The sequence below is a fragment of the Peromyscus leucopus genome, chromosome X (assembly GCF_004664715.2).
Source record: "Peromyscus leucopus breed LL Stock chromosome X, UCI_PerLeu_2.1, whole genome shotgun sequence".
NCBI lineage: Eukaryota > Metazoa > Chordata > Mammalia > Rodentia > Cricetidae > Peromyscus > Peromyscus leucopus.
The window spans coordinates 90,899,494-90,915,600 of record NC_051083.1 but is presented as its reverse complement, the minus strand read 5'-3'; the positions used below and the strand labels follow the sequence as shown (position 1 = coordinate 90,915,600).

The following is a 16,107-nucleotide window of genomic DNA, read 5'->3' as shown; positions in this document are numbered from 1 at the left end:
CACATAGAAACTTACCAGAGAAATAAGGGAACTAACAGATGTTATGACTCAAATGGACTTAACAGATATCTACAGAGCATTTCAGCCAAATACAAAAGAATGTACCTTCTCAGAACCTCACAGAACCTTCTCTAAAACTGACCACATACTGGGTCATAAAGCAAATCTCAAAAGATACAAAAAAATTTGGAATAACACTCTGTATCTTATAGGATTACCAAGTTAAAATTTAACAACAACACAAATTACAGAATGTCTACAAACTCATGCACACTGAACAATGCTCAAATCACCACTGGGTCAAGGAAGAAATAAGAAAGAAATTAAAGACTTCCTAGAATTCAATGAAAATGAATGTGCAACATACCCAAACTTATGAGATACTATGAAAGTACTGATAAAAGGAAAGTTCATAACACTAAGTGCCACATAAAGAAGTTGGAGAAATCTCATACTGGTGACTTAATAGCACACCTAAAAGCTCTAGAACAACAAACAAAAAATTCACCCAAGAGGAGTAGATGGCAGGAAATAATCAAACTCAGGGCTAAGATCAATAAAATAGAAACAAAGAGAACAATACAAAGAATCAATGAAACAAAGAGTTGGTTCTTTGAGAAAATAAACAAGATAGACAAACCCTTATCCAAACTAACCAAAAGGAAGAGAAAGAATATCCAAATTAACAAAATCAGAAATGAAAAGGTGCTGTGGATATCACTCTATGTAAATAAAAAACTGATGGCCAATGACCAGGCAGGAGGTAGGTGGGACAAGGAGAGAGGAGAATTCTGGGAAGCGGAAGGCTGAGGGGGACACTGCAGCCACCGCCAGGAGAAGAGCATGTAGAGACGCCGGTAAGCCACCAGCCACGTGGCAAGCTATAGATTTATAAAAATGGGTTAATTTAAGATAAAAGAACAGTTAGCAAGAAGCCTGCCACAGCCATACAGTTTATAAGTGATATAAGTGTCTGAGTGATTATTTATACGTGGATTGTGGGACTGCGGGGCTTGGGGAACCTGGAGAGAAAGAAGCCTGCCACAGCCATACAGTTTATAAGTGATATAAGTGTCTGAGTGATTATTTATACGTGGATTGTGGGACTGCGGGGCTTGGGGAACCTGGAGAGAAGCCCTCCAGCAACAAAAAGGGGGATATAACAATAGATACTGAGGAAATCCAGAGAATCATTAGGTCACACTTCAAAAACCTATACTCCACAAAACTGGAAAATCCAAAAGAAATGGACTATTTTATGAATAGGTACCACATACCAAAATTAAGTCAAGACCAAATAAACAATTTAAATAGACCTATAACCCCTAGGGAAATAGAAGCATTCATTAAAAGTCTCTCAATCAATAAAAGCCCAGGGCCTGATGATTTCAGCACAGAATTCTACCAGAATTTCAAAGACGATCTAATACCAATACTCCACAAATTGTTCTACAAAACAGAAACAGAAGGGCCATTGCCAAATATTTCTTATGGGGCTATAGTCACCCTGATACTCAAACCACACAAAGATGCAGCAAAGAAAGAATTACAGAAAATTTCACTCATGAACACTGATGCAAAAATACTCAATAAAATACTGGCAAACCAAATCCAAGAACACATCAAAAAATCATCCACCATGATCAAGTAGGCTTCATCCCAGAAATACAGGGGTTGTTCAACATAAGACAACTTTTTAATGTAATTCACCATATAAACAAACAAAGAAAAAAAACCACGTGATCATCTCATTTGATCCTGAAAAAGCCTTTGACAAAATCCAATACCCCTTCATGATAAAGGTCTTTGAGAGATCAGGGATACAAAGAACATACCTAAACATAATAATGGCAATTTACAGCAAGCCAACAGCCAACATCAAATTAAATAGATATAAATGCAAAGTAATTCCACCAAAGTCAGGAATGAAGACAAGGCTCTCCACTCTCCCCATATCAGTTAAATATAGTACTCAAAGTTCTAGCTAGAGCAATAGGACAACAAAAGGAAATCAAGGGGATAGAAATTGGAAATGGAGTCAAACTTTCTTTATTTGCAGATGATATGACAGTATATATAAGTGACCCCAAAAATTCTACCAGGGAACTCCTACAGCTGATAATCATCTTTAGTAATATGAAAGGATACAAGATTAACTCAAAAGAATCAGTAGCCCTCCTATATACAAATGATAAATGGGCTGAGAAAGAAATGCGAGAAATACCACAAATAATATAAAATATCTTGGGGTAACTCTAATCAAACAAGTGAGAAATTCTGACAAGAATTTTAAGTCTTTGAAGACAGAAATTGGAGAAGATATCAGAAAATGGAAAGGAGTCCCATGCTCTTGGATAGGTAGGATTAATGTAGTAAAAATAGTAATAATGTGATTAAATCACTACCAATCCATGGAAATAGCTTAATTATTATAGGAATTTATTGGAGTGTTAACTCATGATACAGGGAACTCATAATACAGGAATAGGGATTATAGCAAGATCCCAGAAAGGTGAGAGATGGTCCAGCGCTGTTCTCTGGAGAGCTCTGCCCTGATCCACATCAGCATCCCAGATCATGAGGTAGTGCAGAGAAGAGAGTGCACTTATGGATATCTTAAGTCTTAAGGGTCCCTGTCCAGGCCACACCCAAGGGGCAGGTACCTAGCAGCTATCTGCTGCTTCACTAGGGGCAGTGCTTCAGGGTATGGCACAGACAACCACTCACTACATGGCAATTTCATCAAAAGCAATCTACAGATTCAATGCAATCCCCATCAAAATCCCAGCACAGACCTAGAAAGAACAATACTCAACTTCACATGGAAAAATAAAAAATCCAGGATAGCTAAAATAATCCTGTACAATAAAGGAACTTCAGGAAGCATCACCAGCCCTGACTTCAGGCTCTACTATAGTTCTATAGTAATAAGAAATAGCTTGGCATTGGCATAAAAACAGACACATGGATCCTGCCATTACACTGAACCTGATAGAAGAGAAAGTGAGAAGCAGCCTTGAATGCATTGGCATGGGAGACTACTTCCTCAGTATAATACCAGTAGCACAGACCCTGAGACTAACAATAAATGGGACCTCCTGAAACTGAAAAGCTTCTGTAAGGCAAAGGACATGGTCAATAAAACAAAACAGTAGCCTACAGAATGGGAAAAGATCTTTACCAACCCCACATCTGACAGAAGGCCGATATCCAAAATATACAAAGCACTCAAGAAACTAGAAATCAAAATACCAAACAATCCAACTAAAAATGGACTGCAGATCTAAACAGAGAATTCTCAACAGAAGAATCTCAAATGACCAAAAGACATTTAAGGAATTGCTCAACATCATTAGTCATTAGGGAAATGCAAATCAAAATGACTCTGGGATACCATATTACATCTGTCAGAATGGGAACATAAGGAATCTGGATGTTCAAGTTGGGGTAGGGATGGAGAGATAGTAATTAAAGAGACAGACATCTTGATAGAGGGGGCCATTATGGAGTTAGGAAGAAACCTAGTGCCAGGGAAAGTCCCAGGAATCCACAAGGATGATCCAGCTAGTGCTCCTAGCTATAGTGGAGAGGGTGCCTGAACTGGCCTTCTCCTGTAATCAGTTTGGTGACTAACCTAATTATCATCATAGAACCTTCATTCAGTAACTGATGGAAGCAGATGCAGAGATCCATAGCCAAGCACTGGGCCAAGCTCTGGGAGTCCTGTTGAAGAAAGGGAGGAGAGATTATATAAGCAAGGAGGGGTCAAGATTATAACAGGGGAAGCCACAGAGACAGCTGATTGGAGCTCCTGGGAGCTCATGGACTCTAGACTGACAGCTAGGGAGCCTGCAAGGGACCCATATAGGCCCTCTGCCTGTGGGTAACAGTTGTGTAGCTTGGGCTGTTTGTGGCACCCCTAGCAGTGGGACCAGGGTTTGTCCCTGGTACATAAGCTGCCTTTTTGGAACCTATTCCCTATGGTGAGATGTCTAGCTCAGCCTTGATGCAGGGTGGGTATCTTGGTCCTTCTTCAACTTGATATGCCATGTTTTGTTGACTCCTTGCCATGGGAGGCCTGCCCCTTTTTGAGGAAAGAATGGGAGAGGGGTAGAAAGGATAGGGGAAGGGAATTGGAGGAGAGGAGGGAGGGGGAACTGTGGTTGGTATAAAGAATTTAAAAAATTGATAAAAATATTAAAAATTTAAATAAATAAATATTCCCTTCTGAAAAATAGTGAAATTACTGCCAGGCTGGATATGTCTCAGCAGTAGAATGCTTTCTCATTATGCTCAATGCCCTGGGGTTATACACTTGTACTTCAAAAAGCATACTACCCACTTTCCTTTCAATACAATACTCTGAATGAGAACCATTCATTAAAAGGTATGTTAAAAGAACTAGAGAGTGATATTAAATGGAATTTTCCACTTCCAAGAAAATTTAAACATCCATCATATTACAACATTTGAGCACTACATAGAATATGTAAAATATGTTTACAACATAGATTGTACAAGTTGTACTTGAGAGCAATTGTAGACCTACATCTATCATATATTAGATATCTGTTTCAGTTTATCTTTATGTCTTATATGTTTCAGACATGCATTTTCAGGGTTTATGTAAAATTACCTATAGAGATCTTAATTTTTATCTTTATTTTTATTATTAGAAAAAATTATTCTCTCAAGTTACTTTTACTTTGACTATTAGATTTTTCTCTTTTTATTTTTTCATTTAACCTTTAAATTCTTCTGAATTTGACATCTAATTTTTACTACTTTATCTTTCAACTTATATAATATTCACTGCCACATGGATTGGATACCTAAGAATTTCATACTGAGATAAGCAATTGTTACCACAAATAGAACTTGGTTACATATTTTAATAATAAATTTCCATTTATCTTCTTAGAATAAATTCTTAGTGAACCTGTGAGAGCAAAATGTTGTTTCATATTTCTGTAGAGACATCAGCTCAACCTCTAGAAATGGATCAATTTAAATGGATCATTAGATCAGTCATATTCTCTCAAAATTATCTTCATATTCTATCCAATGGTCTATATAACAGATTTTGGCATTTTTGAAGGTTAAATGTGCTGGTATTTTCCATTGGGTCTTCAGTTTTCATGAAATGATTGGGAAACCCCTTCTTTACCTTTAGGTTGTAAAGTACTAAAAAAAAGTTTTAAAATATAAAATATTTTAGTGCCTTTTTCATTTTTCTATTTTTTTCACATTTAGATATTTGATTCAGCTGTAATTAAATTGTTTTTAAACAATGAACTTTATTAAATTTCTCTTCTACTTATAAACTTGTTGCCATAAATATTAAATCTGTATTTTTCTTCTGCACAAATTTAGGATGTTTCATTTACCATTTCTTAAAATCCAGAGTATACTCGAGTTTATCCTTTAGACACTGTGATGTTACATTTATTTTCCCATTCCTACATAAATACCACAGCCTTTTAATCATTTGTCCAGTGTAATTTATATGTAGTAGCATGGGTTCCTTGTTATTTTGTTCTTCGTATCTTTATCTGGAATATGTAGTGTTTGGAGTGACATAAATATCCAATTTTCTACCAAAAGAATCAAAATGATTCCTATAATATTATAAACTCACTTGTCTTCTGAGAAGGACACTGTGAACTTTGAGCAGTTGCATAAGCTGGTGAAAATATACACCTTTGTATACATGTTCTGACAGAAATAAATCCAATGTAACTCTTTATGGTGACTTCAGTGTGCTGCAGCTCCACATTCCAATAAGATAATCACTAGCTGCATATGAAAACTGAACACTTGAAATGTGACTAATGGACTGATGACGGGAAATTTATTTTACTTAAATACAATCAAATTAAATTTATATGGTCTCATGTTTATTGGATAGAGCCCATCTAGAGCATAGCAATTTTTAAAAGGCTGTACCATAGTATTTCATAGAACTACTGACAGACAATAGACTTGGCAATTTCCCATTTAATTTAAAACTATCTTATAGATACAGACTTTCAGACAAATATTAAAAGCTAACTGGTTCTATGTTCTTGAAGCCAACCACACTATAAAAAATAGGTAATGGGTATGTGCTGTATGGTTAGCACTGTACAAATAAAACAGGTAGCACAGCCCTAACAATGTTTAAAATTCACTAGAGAAGATAAATGATACACAAATAACAGTAATTGTCATATAACAAGGCCGATGTCACAGAATAGAAAATAACAAAACACAGGGGCAATTCCAAGAAGAGAGAAATTATTTTTCTAAGGGGGCATACAAAAGAAACAACAGAGGCCTGCATGAAAGAGGTGATAATTAAACTGCCTCAAGAATATGTTTCATGTTCAACAGGAAAAAAGTAGATCAGAGAGGAAAAAGAATAATGCAAGAATGATATAAAGAAGGCACAGAGGATGAATAACAAAGGTCATATGGGATGATAAGTGGTCTGGTCTAGACCATCATACGTTCAGGAAAACAGAGAAATAAGGCTTATGAAGCAGAATGAGGCTGAATTTAAAAGGCCTTAGATATCCAGCCAAAGAATTCAAACATGGCTTCGTAACTAATAAAGAGAGAATAACATTTTATCAGATCACTGTTACCAGATATTATGACCCCAGAGCAATAATAGATATGTGGTAACAATAATGTATAGTTTTAAATTTATAAATGCTACCTACTTCATAAGATTATTATAAGCATTAAGCAATGTACAGAAAAGAGTAAAGTCATTAATAGAGCATAAACCAAGTACAGCATAAATGTTAAAAATTCATTAAAAAGTACAATGATCTAGATGTTTCCTATATTGACACACATCCAAGTAAGCAATAACAAAGAAACCAACTTGAGGACAGTACTTCTTACCAAAGGAAGACAAAATTACTGCCACAGTGATTATAAAAGACATAATAACTGAGAGATGGCTCAGTAGTTAACAATGCTGGCTGCTCTTGTGGAGTTCTTGGATTTAATTCCGAGCATCCACATGGTGGTTCACTATAGCCTAATGCTGCAGTTTCAGAATATCTGATGCCTTCTTTCTGGACTCCTCTAGCACTGCATGTATGTTTTTCACAGATATACATGCAGGCAAAATACCCATACATATAAAATAAAAATAAAATCTCAAAAAGCTAATAAAAATAAAGCATATAATTTCTGACTATAAATTGAAAAGAGGCAATACTTTATGTGGATCTGTGGATCACCAGATATGGGAAGGATGATACAATTTTTCTAATTTAGTAACAAATGTCACCTAGTACAGTGTCTCAAATCTGAAATTTGAGCCCCCAGTAAATGATTGGTCATGCTAGCACATACGTACAATGGTAGATAAATTTCTATGGTTAAAAGGCCATCTATATATAATGTACCTAGCAACTATACTTGTTAGAAATTATTCAAACTTGATAACAATCTGTACTGCTTATAATCCATTCATTAGTTACTCAATACATTTACATTGTTACAATATTTTAATTATAAAAGTTGTGCAGTTACTAAAATTGATTAAGGTTCAAGTTTCTAGCCTTATTCTGACTTTATTTTAAAATATTCACATGGAAACTATATAAACTAGGTATATATAAACATAAGTATTTTATTAGATTTAATTACTTCAACTTTTGTGGTAGTTTGAAAGAAAATGGCCCCCATGGGCTCACAGAGAGTGGCACTATTAGAAGGTATGGCACGGTTAGAAGAAGTGAGTCACTGGGGTGGACTTTGAGGTCTCAAATGCTCAAGCAAGTTCCAGTGGCTGGCTCGAGCTCTCTCTCTCTCTTCCTGCTACCTTCAGATCCTGATGTTGAACACTCAATTACTCCTCCAGCATCATGTCTGCCTGCATGCCACCATGCTTCCTATCATGATATTAATAGACTACATCAATGAAACTGTAACTCAGCCCCAATTAAATGTTTTCCTTTATAAGAGTTGCCATAGTAATGGTATCTCTTCTAGTAATAGTATCTCTTCATTGCATTAGAAACTCTAAGACAAATAATTTTGGTAAAACCTCAGTGAAGGAAAGAACCAAATGAGTCTCAGAAGATTAGTAAAAACATGTTTTGGAGAGTGAACAAAAGACAGCAAGTACAAACATTTATAAAGGCCTTGTCAAAAAAAATCTAGAAGAACTGAGTGGTAGCAGTAATGCTGAAAAGCATAAAACAAATCCCAGTGACAAAAATCAAAGTATTTAATTAAAGAAAGGATTACAGAAGCAGGAATGGATGAAGAATACAGGAAGAGTAACAGATGAGTAAGATCACAAGTCCTGAGAATAAAGAATAGCAAAATTGTTAAAGGAAGCAGACAAAACAAAGATTTACTTGAGAGAAAACATCAAATTATTGTTTGAGTTCATTTTATCTTCTATATCCATGGGTTCTGCATTTGTCAGACAGTCATCATTCATGGATAAAAACATTCAGAAAAAAATACTTCTCTAAATTATCAAGTATAGATTTTATTATTGCCATTATTCCAAAAAAAATTAATAACTATATATATATATACATATATACTGACACTGTATTGCATATAAGTAACCTGGAGATGATTTAAAGTATATAGAAGAATATACATAAGTTATAGGCAAATATATTATGTCATTTTATATAAGGTCCATAAACATCTGTGGATTTTGGTTTATTTGATTTCTTAGGCTGAATCTACTATATATGTCAAGAAATGACTTTTATATTTTATATGCTTATAGGATACTCAAATAAAATGAATCAGATTTTAAAAAATGAAAATGAGGCAAGAAGCCAAGGTACAGCATCTTGAAGATGCAAGATTTAAGGAGAAATATGAAGTAAGAAGGTGGCCAAAGCCAGGTTCATTGAAACATAAAATGTATGTTTTAACAATGATGGACAGAAACTTGACTGGAGAAGTCCTGCTAGCCCACACTTAAAGATTGGGTGTAGATTTTTCTTATCTTTGCATTTTATTGCTAAAGAGCTCAAACTGTGAAGTGTTTAATAATATTTCTACTTTATTACATTCCTTTTTCACTAAGAAGCATACAGCACTTCTCAAATGAAGAAGGTAGTGTGTGCATTCTTCTAACTGACCCTCATATGATCTTTTCTACCACAGTTACATACGTACCCAGATATAAGGAACAGAATGCATTTTCCCCTTAGATTCCTCATACTGCTACAATTGTCATGGAATCTATTCATATCACCACACCACGTTTCTTTTAAGGAACAGATGTGAAGACAGAATTCCATTTTTACTGAAGTGTATGATCATTTCAACCACATTTTGACTCATTTTTCTTTCCTAGATTTCCTCATATTTTTACAAATAGCAAATGTTTTGCACTGAGCCATTTCCCTAAATTATACAATGCAACATTTTAAATAAAGCAACGTTTATTGTCTTAAACAAGACTGGAATTGTCATTTTATAATTCACTGTTTTTAGATGGCCAGGTCCTTCATAGTATTCCTTCTTAAAGCTAAATAAAACATCATTTGGTTTTGCACCTGTGGATATGTATTTCAGGTGAATACTCAGGCTGTTTCCCAAGTAGCCAGCAGATCAGATGACATTTGAAAGCAATGAACGTGTGTACAGCCTTTATTTCCTGTTGTTGGCAAACAAGAAGCTTTCATTCATTTGAGTAGCTGTGGCTTAGGTCACTATTTAGTAAACCAAGACACCTGCAAAAGCCTGTGTCCAGACACCTCAATTCCCCCAAACCCCACCTCCAGATTTGCTTTAGCTTCTCTACACAACAGTGGTAAGACCCCTCAGAAACTGAAAATATCCCAGTGTTCAACCTGAGGGCAGCTACCTCACAAAGTTGTTTAAATTCCTATCCTAATGCTCTAGTGCCTGGCCTCAGTCTGTGGGGCAAAAGCACAGCCAGCCAAGGCTGGGTGTCACAAAGACAACTCTAGTTGCCACTTGCCCTCCCTTCCTGCCAGCTGGAGCTAGAGCAGGTGAGCCAGGGTGAGTCTTTGAAGCAGCAGCCTTTTGCCCAAATTTAAATGCTTTCTATTGAAATCATCTTTTAGTCTGGTAATTTCAGGCTGTTTAGCCCAGGGCAGCCCACAGATTTGAAAGTTTATAAGGTAAGCCAGCAGCACAGAGCTGTAACCACTGCTTCAGGTCCAGCCACTGAGCTGTGTGACAGCAGTGTGGCCAGATTGCAGAGTTGGTGGAGGAAGCAGAAAAAATTGGATAGGGTAATGGTAGGCAATGCCATCTGAAGCCTCGACTTTGAGACACCTGGGAATTTCCAGCTCCCTAGGTCCCAGGCTAATTGCCTGATTTCCATCAGGGGAAGAAGATTGTGTTCAGAGCCACATGACAAGAAGGAAAGCAGAAAGCAAAGTGTCTGTGACCCTGTAGACAGAGCCCAGTAGCATAACATTATCACCATAAAAGCTATAAACCCTGAAATTGTCGGGGATAGTCTATGCCCACCACAATTGAGTGGGGATATAGGAGTTTCAGTGGTTTAAATGGTCCCCAATCCCCCACACCTATCCTGGACACTTAATCTCCTCCTTCCCAGGGACTGTGTAGCTGAGGTACTCTTCCTGACCTGTGCAATGTCTAAGAAACTTGTCAATTTTCAAGAACACCTTCCCTCTCTCTTCCTTCTTTAGGTCTGTCTTGTTTGCACCACATGTTTCCCCTAGCCAGAAAAGCAGCAGTATTACTCAGTTGGTGATGGGCAGGTGCAGCTTCCTATTCACCAGCAGGACAGTCTTAAACAGACCTCCATCCAACACTGCCGCCCCTTTTGTAAGTTCCAGTGTAGCTTTCAGCTCAGATGTACTTTTTCTGTATTTTACAGCAATGACAACTTTTGCAGGGAAGGATGAGTCTTAACTACTTGTTTCCTAATGTCTATTCCTAAGTCCCTAGGTTGCACTGGGCTGGGGGTAACTGCAGGGACCAGAAGAGAACTGGTAACAGATGTTCAGCTTTCCAGATCTCTCTGCCAAAGCGTTTTCTTTTCCTTTCTTTCTTTTCTTCCTCACTCTCTCTCTCTCTGTCTGTCCGTCTCTCTCTGTCTGTCCGTCTCTCTCTGTCTGTCCGTCTCTCTCTGTCTGTCCGTCTCTCTCTGTCTGTCTCTCTCTGTCCGTCTCTCTCTGTCCGTCTCTCTCTGTCCGTCTCTCTCTGTCTGTCCGTCTCTCTCTGTCTGTCCGTCTCTCTCTGTCTGTCTCTCTCTGTCTGTCTCTCTCTGTCTGTCTCTCTCTGTCTGTCTCTCTCTGTCTGTCTCTCTCTGTCTGTCTCTCTCTGTCTGTCTCTCTCTGTCTCTCTCTCTCTGTCTCTCTCTCTCTGTCTCTCTCTCTCTGTCTCTCTCTCTGTCTCTCTCTCTGTCTCTCTCTCTGTCTCTCTCTCTGTCTCTCTCTCTTTCCCTCTCCCTCCCTCCTTCCTTCCTTCCTTCGTTCATGTGTGATAGTAAGATCAAGCTGTTTGTTCCACTTCAGAGGTTCAAATCAAGATGTGCCACTTGAGGGTTATTCTTTCTAAACTCCCTTTCTGAGATCCCCTCACAAGGATCTGAAGGGCAACTTGATAATAGGCCAGCCTCACCCTCCAGCGACAGTGACAAAAGGTTCATGCAACCAGGAAAACCCCTGCTCAAAGGGGCGGGGAGGATTTCTTTTCAGGATGAAGAGAGAGCATCTTAAGGTGTACAGGACCACTCCTTTAAGTTGTAAGGCAGAAAGACAGAGATGACTCTGGGTCACCAGCAGTTCTGTGCTGCACCGGAATTCCCAGAAGCAGGAGCCCATATTGGGAATCCCCTCCTGTTCCACTCAGCAACCACCTGAACCCCAACCTCCGTGGGTTGCTCTCCTTGCCATAGGCTAATAATGATAATGATAATAATAACAATAATAATAATAACAATAATAATAATAATAATAATAATAATAAGTCGGAAGCACCCAGTGGGAAATTGCCTTTCGGGCTGCAAAATCGTGACTCACCCACAGACCACAAAGATCTTGCAGGAGGTGGGGAGAGCGGAATACAAAGCTCAGACTCTCCCCTACCTCATCAAGCAGGTTCCTACAGGTGAGGAGCCCCTGGCCCTAAACTTTCAAGGAAGGCTTAAAGAGAAAAAAATAAACTGGTGAGTTTCCAAGTGGGGAAACTCGAGCAGGACAACTAGAGCGGCTATGGCCTTAGCCTCCCAGATGTCCGAGAGCGCCTATCCACAAGAAATAGCTCTCTGTCCCAGTAGTCGAGTCTGCCTTACCCGAGTCTTGCAAAACCACCAGCAAGGTCCAGCAGGTCTCAGGCGTGTAGTTCCATGTCTAGGGTGAGATGGAGAGCGGAGTCCAGAAAGAAGAGCGCAGGTTTCCAGGGTGGTCAGTAAAGCTGCCCAAAGATGAGTGGGATGAAGAAGGCGTTTGGAAGACTGTGTCTCCCAAGCCGCGGGCACAGTCTCCCACCAGGTTCTCTCCACTCCCAGTCCTTAGCCAACGAGGATGCCAGGGAAGTTCGGAAGCTTCCTGGAGTTCGGTGATGCTTCCGTGGACTTTGGGGGAAACCTGAGAGGGAACAGGATACAGGAGGGTTCCTAGATCATTAGGCCCTTTAGTTAGAATGGCAGTTACCACCTCTCAGCTCAGAGACTGGATTCTTGAAGGTGCCCGCCTCCAAGATTCTTCGGAGCGACTTCGCTTTGGTGCAGCCTCTTTCCAGCCGCACCTCGTCCAAACCAAACGGTGCGCGCCTCACGGGACGCCAGGACGCGGGGTGCCTCAGCCGGTGGCGCAACCACCGCTCGTGGGGGACGCAAGCTCCAGAAGGCAGCGGAGCCACCGGCTCAGCCCTCGGCTGCGGTGCTGGCAGCCCGCATGAACCCCCGCTCGCCCTCCTGCCTTCCGCGCCTCTTCAGCGCTTCCCGTAGTCCTCAGGTCGGTGCGCAGAAGCCACTTGCCCCAGCCCTCAAGGAGCGGAGTGCGGGGAGTAAGCCCCGCGCTCCTCTCACATCTTGTCACCGTCGCCAGCGCCTCCGAAATATGCCTGGAGTAAGGAAGTGGGAGGGTAGTGGAAGTCACCCAGAGCCTGGGCTTCGTTGCTAACAGTTTGGTGCCTCCTGGCTGACTGACTGCAACCGGGAGGTGCGAATTAGAGAAGGACCATTCTGGCACGTCACGGCAAAGGGCCGCTCTGCTCCTCCTCCTCCTTCACACCCCCTTTGGATTTGGGAGCGCCAGGAGGGAAGACCGAATGAGGAGAGTGGGGGAGAGAAGCTACCAACCCAAGTCCCCCATCCCCTGGTTTAAAAACGCGCTTCTCTTACCTTTCCCGGGAGAAGGGAAGCGTGTCGCTGCAGCGCCGTCTAGTGTCCTTCCCAGACTAAGCTGCCATAAAGGGTTGAAGCGAGCATTTAGCTCAGTGCAGGTGTGGAAAGTAAGAAACGCAAAGTTTTTCAGCTTTTCTGTTTCCCCAGTTCCAGCCACTGAACACAATAGCTAGTCCAGCCGGCTATGCATCTTCTTGGTTCCATGCAGGACATAACTTAATGTTTTCAAAGACGGAGGCTACCGGATTACCTAATTTTAGTTATAATTAAGCTTCCCAGTACCTAAGAGAACTCTTTTACAGTCCCTCCTGTGTTAAAGACCCTGAACTCCCAGGGTTCTCCAGTCCTCCAGGCCTTAGGGCAGGCAAGTAACATTCTGGGAAGTGGGGATGGTCTCACAGCCAGACCCAGAACTGCGATCACTCTCTTCCTTAAACCTGAGGCTCATCAGCCATGCTTCTGAACACCTGCTCTCCATGATGTCAGGCATCCCCCAAACCACTCTCTCAAGCGCTATAGCCCAGAGAGACTACTACCCAAAGAACCTGCGGGATCTAGACCGCAGCGGTGCAGAGTGCAGTTCCTACCCCTAAGTATCTTCCCCGGCATTCCCATGGGTTTTCGATACCGTGCTGATTAACGTACTTAACAGGATTGCTCATTTAACGGGTCAGCTGAGCGCTGTGCGCTAGAATTTGCTGCTACACTGAGCTCCTATTAATTTATCGTTCTATGCACTTTCTCCAGCTGTTCTCCCAAGGCTGCTCCAGTGCTCTGCATTAGCCACAGAAAGCCAGCTAGTGCGGGAGACAGAAACAAGGAACAGAGGGGATAAGCCCTTGGCGTGCCTTTGCGCAGCACAGATCCATGCCTTTCTAGTTGGCCCTCTTTGCCTAACCCTTCCTAATCAGAGTGCACTCAACTTTTAGGATTAAAGCATGTGGGTGGTTAAAATTATTCTCCCTCTTTCACCAAGTTCACTCGCTCGTACTCCTTTTCCCCTTATGTATCTATCATTGTTCTTATCGTATTTCACAAAACCCCACCTCATGGCATATTCCTTCTGCAACTGGAGTTAAATTTGGAAATCCTGAGAAGTTGCTGTGAAAGGAAAAGTCCTTCTAGGTAAGCAGCAATTGGCAGTACCAACCACTTTCCCTGTTTTTTGGTTGTTTATATGCATGCTTGGGAGGAGGTGTTTTTGAAACAGAAAGTGCCCTACAATTTCTGTTTCTATTTGTTAATGATTTTTTGTTTTCACAGAAAACACATTCCCTAGACAGGGATGGCCAGTTGGTTCTCCTTTGTCCTTTGTTACACTGCTCCTGAAAACTTCTCTGCATACTTGCCCAGCAGCAACCTTCATCTACATTTCCAGCCAACCCCTGCTGGGCCTACATCACCATTACTGGCACTCAGGACACTTGTTTCTATCCAGCTGGCAGACCACCAGCAATTCATACAGGGTATGATCCACAGTAGAAGAACCCTTTTTCCTGGACTCTTATACCTTGGTTAGGTCACAGGTGTGCATACACACACTGACCTTCAATATAATGCCAGTTCTCAAGCTCTGGGCTTAGATGATCAGCTGAGATGTCCTGGGTGAAGACATGGCTAAGCTATAAGACCCTTCACTTACATTAGAAGCTAGTAGGCAGGGTTAATGGAACACATTCAAGAAACTGGCCAGTGTTACCCCTCAGCAAATCATCAACTAGGAAGTCTATACTTTTAACACAAAACATAGATCTGAGCATGTTAAGCACCATGCCTGCAATCCCAACACTGGGGGGCCTCGGGCAATAATAGGATTGCCATGAGTTTAAGGTCAACCTGGGCTACATAATGAAACTCTTGTCTCAAAAATAAATAAATCTTTTACATTGCAGTCATGCCAGTCATTCAGTGTTTTCTCTGTTGACCATGGCTGGTATTTAAGTCTCATGGATGTCTAAATCTGGCTAACCTTCCTGTTTTAGGTAACATCACCCTTCACCAGAGACTTTAAGAAGGTTTTTCACAACTGGAAATTTAAAGTACCATGGCATATCAGTGGATTTTCTCTGAATGAGAGGAAGGTTGTTGATCCCCATCAAAGACAGCTGCTTGTTTAGCCAATCCTTGTAGTCTGATTACTGGTTAAACTATGTGATCTAAAAGAAGTCAGGGTTATGGACCAAACAATACAGAAAAGAAATGTGCTCAAAAATGAGAACAGATTCAGCTTGGTGATACTTTATGCTTTAGTCCTTTGTTAAAGACAACTCTTATCTACATATCAGCAGTGCTAAGACATGACCTGTGAGCTTGTTAGAAATACGGACTGTCTGACTCTAAGTCTAGGCCTAATGAATCAGATTACCAGTTAATTTCATATACAGATTAACATTTGGGAAAGCATTTTTTTTTCAAGAAAATCTTTCAGCTCACCAAGCCCAGGAGAGGAAAGGGACAATAAGTTCAATTTCCCAAGACCTACTAACAAGCTCTTCTCATTGAGAAGCACCTAAAAACAAGGCCATCATCACATCTGTTTAGGCTAATTAGGGCCAGTCTATTTCAAAACCAAAGACCATCTTGAAATTACGATGTATGCCCTTCCTATCGATGGCCTTACTGCACATTTGAACACCCTTAGTCACAGGACAGAAACAGGGAGAGTGTGGGCCTGGCTTAATACAACTCAACTCTTACTACCAAACTAATAAACCAATCCCCCCCTGTGTCTCAATAGGCTAAGTCCATAATCTTCCTAATTAAAAAAAAAAAAATAG

The 16,107-nt window shown here is 40.3% G+C and overlaps 1 protein-coding gene across 1 annotated transcript in view; it reads right to left on the bottom strand.

Annotated features, from left to right (window-relative positions):
* Positions 1–13,290, bottom strand: part of Il1rapl2 (interleukin 1 receptor accessory protein like 2) — a 1,202,523-nt gene extending 1,189,233 nt beyond the window's left edge. Inside the window, exon 1 of the mRNA XM_028894663.2 lies at positions 12,275–13,290. The gene's annotated coding sequence lies outside the window, so the exon portion shown is untranslated. The remainder of the gene's footprint in view (positions 1–12,274) is intronic.
* Between the last annotated feature and the right edge of the window lie 2,817 nt (positions 13,291–16,107).